The following is a 7523-nucleotide window of genomic DNA, read 5'->3' as shown; positions in this document are numbered from 1 at the left end:
TAAAGTCAGAGCCTCCCTATGGTCAATTCAAACAGTGCCCTATTTATGTGACTGTATTCAGTGAGGGGTTGGAGTCCAGGCGAACTCAAAAGAGGAACACAAGCGATACTTGGCGAAACTGAGGTGTGCCCGGCAGATGAGCTTCACTGGGGTTGCTTAACCCCACAGGAAAAGGTCTGGCGGCTGCGAAAGAGGGCAGGCCGTAGCTCAGTGGTTACAGCACCCGCTCTGTGTGCAGAAGGTTGCGGGTTCAATACCCAATGGCCTCTACGGGGAGGACAAGGTGTGTTGTCCCTCTGTCCGCAACCCCAGATTGCTGCTGCCACTCCGGGTGGACAGTATTGAGGCAGATGGAACCAGTGGTCTGACTCAGTGGAAGTGGGCTTTCTGTACCCCTTTGTTCACTTTTTTGCAGGATAATTGGGGGTTGGGGGACAGGACACGCACAGGTATGGATCCTGCCCAGTGAGCATGAAAGGGGAATGTGCAGTTGGTAAAAACGGTTGTTTTGCCAAGGTTTCACTTTAAATAGTGAGAGTCTCCCCGCTCTTTTTTGAGCGTATTTTGAATAACACACTGAAAATTGGCGTGAGAACCATCCACAAATCATACAGAGAGCAAGGCGGAAACCTGATACCTTACCTGCTGCTGTGTTTTGCTTCGGTTGGAAGTCTCTGCACTCTAGCCAAATCAGAAAGGTGAAAATGGTGCGTGAGGAAAGACTCTCACTCATAAAAGGTAAAGGTACCCCTGCCCGTACGGGCCAGTCTTGACAGACTCTAGGGTTGTGCGCCCATCTCACTCAAGAGGCCGGGGGCCAGCGCTGTCCGGAGACACTTCCGGGTCATGTGGCCAGCGTGACAAAGCTGCTCTGGCGAGCAAGAGCCGCACACGGAAACGCCGTTTACCTTCCCGTTAGAAAGCGGTCCCTATTTATCTACTTGCACCCGGGGGTGCTTTCGAACTGCTAGGTTGGCAGGCGCTGGGACCGAGCAACGGGAGCGCACCCCGCCGCGGGGATTCGAACCGCCGACCTTTCGATCGGCAAGCCCTAGGCGCTGAGGCTTTTACCCACAGCGCCACCCGCGTCCCTACTCTCACTCATACCCAGACCCTAAAAGGCAGCACTTTCCGACAATTGCTATATATTTAATTCTATTTATTTTACTAGTTCCCCTCCTGTGCCTTTCACAGCAGCCCAGCACAGAGACATTTTAGCAGGGGAAGGTTTGGTACGGTGTTAATTTTCCTGGCAAGGAAACGACGGTTGTCAAAAAATTCCCCTGCTAAATTTCCACAACTATCCACTTTTTAAAAAAAGAAAAACAGGCACAGTCCGTTAAAAGAAGAAGTGAGGAATCTATCACTAAAGCAGATAAGCAAGAGCGCTCTGGAGTGTTAAAATGCATACTGGAAAAGTGTCTGAACCAGAAACTCGGGGCACTTCAAGACTGTCGTGCTCTTAGGGTGCCATTCAGACACATCATGGCAAATCCAGGTTGTGCAATTAGTGCTGCAAACCTGATTTCCCAAAATTCATTCATCCGTGTGTGTGTGTGTGTGTGTGTGTGTGTGTGTGTGTGTGTATTGTGTCTTTTCCCCAGAACTGGGACAGGAGACAGCTCACAAAATTTAAAACGAACACAGATAAAGCACAGATAGTTAAAAACACAGCAAAAAAAGTAGCTCAACTACAACAGAATTCAAAGCTGATTTAGAAAGGGGACCGTGGTGGGGAAATGCACCTGTAAGTGTGGGAGAGAATAATTGAAAGGTTCATCTAGTCCAACCCCCTGCAGTGCAGGATAAGACTTTTCTGCAACGGCATCGAATCTCTCTGCAATCGGATCAGCATGAATGCCCACTGAATAACCAACGTTGCCTAATCTTTCTGAAAACAAATCAGGATGAACGCTCCATAGACAGGCAGCCTTCTGTTCCCCCTTCCCGCTGCGTTGCCCAAGCATCAAAATGCTTCCTTAAAAAGAGACCTTGCTTTGCGTGTGCAGCACAGATGAGCGTGAGAAGGAACCTGACAGGATCAGGCCAACAGCCCACCTTGTCCAATCCTCCTTCAGTGGCCGATAACATGCTTTTATATTATTATTATTATTAGGGACGCGGGTGGTGCTGTGGGTAAAACCTCAGCACCTAGAGCTGCTGATCGCATGGTCGGCGGTTCGAATCCCCGCGGCAGGGTGAGCTCCCGTCTTTCGGTCCCAGCTCCTGCCCACCTAGCAGTTTGAAAGCACCCCTAAGTACAAGTAGATAAATAGGTACCGCTTTCTAGCAGGAAGGTAAATGGCGTTTCCGTGTGCTGCGCTGGTGCCGGCTCGCCAGAGCAGCTTCGTCACGCTGGCCACATGACCCGGAAGTGTCTCCGGACAGCGCTGGCCCCCGGCCTCTTAAGTGAGATGGGCGCACAACCCTAGAGTCGGACACGACTGGCCCATATGGGCAAGGGTACCTTTACCTTTATTATTATTATTATTATTATTATTATTATTATTATTATTATTATTTTGGGAAACCTGCAAACAGAACCTGAGCACTCGAGATCCCGGACATCCGGTGTTCGGAGATATCCTCCCTCTGATCTTGGCGTTTTCTTAGGGGGTATTCATTCGTAGCCTTTATCTTCCATGAAAGACACACATGCCTTTAAAAACTACCTGATTTTAGTGGCCATGAAGGCAGATGAGGGTGTTTTCCAGCCCAGGGATGCTTTAGGATTTTGTTTGGCCTGCATTTTGAGGCAGACCAAGCCAATTCACATGTACACTGACACCCCCCCCCCAAACCATTGTGCAAAATATATCCCAGCAATCAGTCAGATATCACAGCTCTCCAAATGTTGTGATGTGATTCTTGGCTGTAAGAACATTCATGCATGAAAATGCACATCTTCTTTCCATCTTCTGTTTTGATTTTTACAAATTATTATGTCGTTGAAAAGCAGGCGTGGGAGGTTGCCAATTTCAGCTGAGGGCAGAGGGAGGGAGGATGCTTAACCCTTTCCACCATTTCTCAAAATCGGCGGTGGGGACTGGAAGAAGACCAGGAAGGGAAGGGAATCTCCCCCAAGCCCAATGCTATTCCGCTCCCAATTGCAGCCTTTGCTCTTTTGTGCTCAGTAGGAGGGGAGTATGGGAGTTGCAAGTTGCTAGCTTAGTCCTGAAAGGGTGGAGAAAGCAGGGATGGATTTCCTCATAGCAAAAACAATGTCACCAAATGTCCTCAGAGGGATGATGGCATGGAAACTCAGGACGGAAGGAAGGAAAGAGTGGAGGGGGCAGGAGAGAGAGAGAGAGGAGAGGCAGGGAGAAGGGATCAGAGCAAAACAACCGGAAGAAGGAAACGGGGACAGGAGAGTCTCACCAAAATAGCAGCGGAGAGGGGGGGAAAAGGAGGCGAGGGAGGTTTCCTCCCAGAGCAGCCATGGGGGGCAAGTGAGGGGCTGGGGTTCCTGAGGAAGGCCCAGGAAAGCCTTCAAGGCCTCTCCGCACACACCTGCGCCCGGCTGGAATACTGCATACAGTTCTGATTGCGCCTTGGAAAAATATATTATATTGTACTTATATTGCACTTTCTCCGAGCCCATGATTGTGGAGAACAGGGCAACTGAAATGATGGGATGAGAACGAAAGTGGAGTTTTTCCCTGCAAGGAGAGACTGAAGCATCTGGGGTTTTTTCTTAGGTGAGAAAGCAGACAAGGGGAAGGAATGATACTGGCGAGTTTTGCAAACGCGGTGAGGAATCTGGAAATTGCGTCCGATGAGGAATGCTTGATAGCTGCCTGCAAATATCCGAAGGGCTGTTTCGGAGCAGATTGGGCAGACGTCCCGAGTGCAGGACTTAGAGCCAAGGGATGTAAATTGGAGGGAAGCAGTTTGGGGCTAAACATCAGGGGAACCTTTATAACGGAAAGAGCTGGACTCCTAACAGCAAAAGCAGCAGCACAGGCTGCCTCAGGACTGGGTATTTAAGCAGAGAACAGATGCTCATCTGCCGCAGAGATTGTAGTTGCATCTTGTGTTGCAAATCCTGCTCTGGCTGAATTTATTTTATTCCATTTGCCACGACTCGATGTTTTTATGCTTCTGTTTCCCCGGCTCATGTGTGATTTTTATTGTTTATTTTTCATATTTGCTGGAATGATTTACTCACATGATAAAATAGAGGCTCGTTAGCCACCCTGAATCATTGTTGCAGGTCCTGAACTGAAGGGGCAGCATGTACATGCATTTCCAATTAAATAAAAAATAAATATCCTCTTCCAGCTTTGCAGTTCTGTAAGCGCACGGCCCGGTGATTGTGGTTAATAAGAATTCGTGGGCCAGACTTTCAGCAGACAGTCCTGATTTTTTGGAGCCATTTAGGGAGGGTCCTCTCGCTGGCTCCAGACAGACAAGAGGAATTCCGTTCAGGATGCGACGGGATGGGACAGGCCGAGAGAGGGCAGGCAGGCAGGTGTGTGAAGTGCAGAACAAAGGGGATCAAGAATCCCTTGGGTGTGTATGTGTGTGAAGAGAGAAACTTTGGATAAGGGATGACTGCCTGGAGCTCATGAGCAGCTCCCATTAACTGCCCTGCCCAGCGTTTTTAAATAGGTATCCTGGCCACCGAACCTTCCAGATCCAATTCAAGCTTCATATAGTACAGGCTTCCTCAAACCTGGCCCTCCAGATGTTTTTGGCCTACAACTCCCATGATCCCTAGCTAGCAGGACCAGTGGTCAGGGAGGATGGGAATTGTAGTCTCAAAACATCTGGAGGGCCGAGGTTGAGGAAGCCTGATATAGTAGGCTAAGGCTGTGCTCATGGAAGGCAATCTTACTTGGCTATTAGCGATTGCCGAAGAAGACGAAGTTAAGAGCCTGCTGGATTGAACCAGTGGTCCATCTATTCCAGCATCCCATTTTCACAGTGGCCAACCAGATTCCTGTGTGGAATCTGCAAGCAGGATTCGAGCACTAGGACATTTTTCTATAGTTTCCAGCAACTGGCAGCCCTCACTCCTTCTTGTGGGTGTGAGTTCCACAGTCTCTCTGGCTTAACAGGCTTATTAACAGGGTTTTATACAGCTCCCTTGCAGGGCTCCCTGCAAGGGAGCTGTATAAAACCCTGTTAATAAGCCTGTTAATCCAGGTCTGCGACAGGTTGTCTCCTAGACCAAAGAGAAGGCCAAGAGGGAGTGGGGGAAGCTTATATTGAGGAGGGAGCTACACAGTTCATGAGGGACGCAGGTGGGGCTGTGGTCTAAACCACAGAGCCTAGGACTTGCCGATCAGAAGGTCGGCGGTTCGAATCCCCATGACGGGGTGAGCTCCCGTTGTTCGGTGCCTGCTCCTGCCAACCTAGCAGTTCGAAAGCACATCAAAGTGCAAGTAGATAAATAGGTACCGCTCTGCCGGGAAGGTAAACGGCGTTTCATGCGCTGCTCTGGTTTGGCAGAAGCGGCTTAGTCATGCTGGCCACATGACCCGGAAGCTGTACGCTGACTCCCTCAGCCAATAAAGCGAGATGAGCGCCGCAACCCCAGAGTCGTCCGCGACTAGACCTAATGGTCAGGGGTCCCTTTAGCTTTACCTTTTGCACAGTTCACACCATGCCTGAACAAGGAGCATGTAGAGGTGAAAATAAGATTTAAAAAATGGGTATCTGTAGAAGTGTGCATGCACACAAAAGCTCATACCAATAACAAACTTAGTTGCTCTCTAAGGTGCTACTGGAATGAATTTTATTATTTTGTTTTGACTGGCAGGCCAACACTGCTACCTATCTGCATGTAGATGTCTACATCCTTGCCTCCTGCAATGGCACTTTCTATTCCTAACCACCAGGCATGGATCAACAAAAGTGTTAGTTGATATGTTTGTTTTCTTTCTTCCCAGGACAGCCATCAGCCAGATATGAAGACCAGCGACTGTGGATTATTAGGTGTAACTTGTAATCTATCCTCCTGGTCTCTGACCACTATGGTCCTGTATACCTGAAGGAGCGTCTCCACCCCCATTGTTCTGCCCGGACACTGAGGTCCAGTGCCAAGGGCCTTCTGGCAGTTCCCTCATTGTGAGAAGTGAGGCTACAGGGAACCAGGCCTTCTTGGTAGTGGCGCCCACCCTGTGGAACGCCCTCCCACCAGATGTCAAAGAGAACAACAACTACCAGACTTTTAGAAGGCATCTGAAGGCAGCCCTGTTTAGGGAAGTTTTTAATATTTAATGCTGTATTGTTTTTAACACTCGATTGGGAGCCGCCCAGAGTGGCTGGGGAAACTCAGCCAGATGGGCGGGATATAAATAATAAATTATTATTATTATTATTATTATTATTATTATTATTATTATTATTAAGCTGGGCTGTCTTGTGCCCAAGTGAAGGGTTTTTATTTTGTTGTTGTTTTATTTTTCTGCCCACTTTCAACACAATACTTTTTGATATTTGCATAAACATGTAATCCAATAAACATGTGTCCTCAAGTGGCAAAATAGAGATATAGCTATGTGACATAGGTCGAAGGGTGAAGCTGTCTATTCTGGTTTCTTTCAGTTTCTGATATTTCAGTTCTCTACATTTTCCCACAGCTGCCTGCTTTCCCCTTTTTTAAAGTTCCTCCTGAAAAAAAATCACCAGCAATCTAGTGCAAATTTCTCTTAATATACACCTTGTTGTTTTTTTTGCATACAATTTTGTCAAATATACCAGTGTTGGCAAAGCGATTTCTCCCAATATAATGCATTTTTGTAGTTTATTTTCATTAATACGTATGTTTTTTTCATGCACACTTGACCCTAGTATATTGCATTTTAGCACACCTTCTTTGGCCAGAAAACTGCCTTGCAGAATTCAGAGCAGTGCGAATTTTCGAAGGATAGCTGTATTTCAAGATGTGCACTATTTTGGAAAGCGTGGGTTTTATGGGTTTGGCTTTGAATTTCTCCCGCATCCCACACAGGGTGAAGAAAAGTGTGAAAAGACATAGCATCCTAATGTAAGGGATTCCACAGCGGACTCTCGACCTATAGCATGGACCTCTGCTTAAAAACCTCCCAGGAAGGAAAGTCCATCGCCTCTCGTGGGAGTCTGTTCCACTGCCAAACAGCTAGTACTGTCAGAAAGTTCTTCCTTAGGTTTAGTCGGAATCTCCTTTCTTGTAACTTGAAGCCATGGGTTTGAGTCCTATCCTCAGGAGCAGGAGAAAGCAAGCTTGCTCCCTCTTCCATGTGACACCACTGACCAGCCGTGTCTCTCCAGGATTTGAGACACGGGTCTTTCTGATCTCTGCTTGGCAGCCTTGAGCATCACATCGGGGGCCTTTAACATGTAAAACAATGTGCTATAGATACCAGTTCCATTCCAGTTGGCGTGAGCCAGTGTGGTGTAGTGGTTAAGAGCAGTAGACTCGTAATCTGGTGAACCGGGTTTGCGTTTCCGCTCCTCCACATGCAGCTGCTGGGTGACCTTGGGCCAGTCACACTTCTCTGAAGTCTCTCAGTCTCACTCACCTCACAGAGTGTTTG

Source organism: Podarcis raffonei, chromosome 6, assembly GCF_027172205.1.
Source record: "Podarcis raffonei isolate rPodRaf1 chromosome 6, rPodRaf1.pri, whole genome shotgun sequence".
NCBI classification, from domain to species: Eukaryota; Metazoa; Chordata; class Lepidosauria; order Squamata; family Lacertidae; genus Podarcis; species Podarcis raffonei.
The sequence above is the reverse complement of the archived record's forward strand: the minus strand, read 5'-3'. Positions refer to the sequence as shown.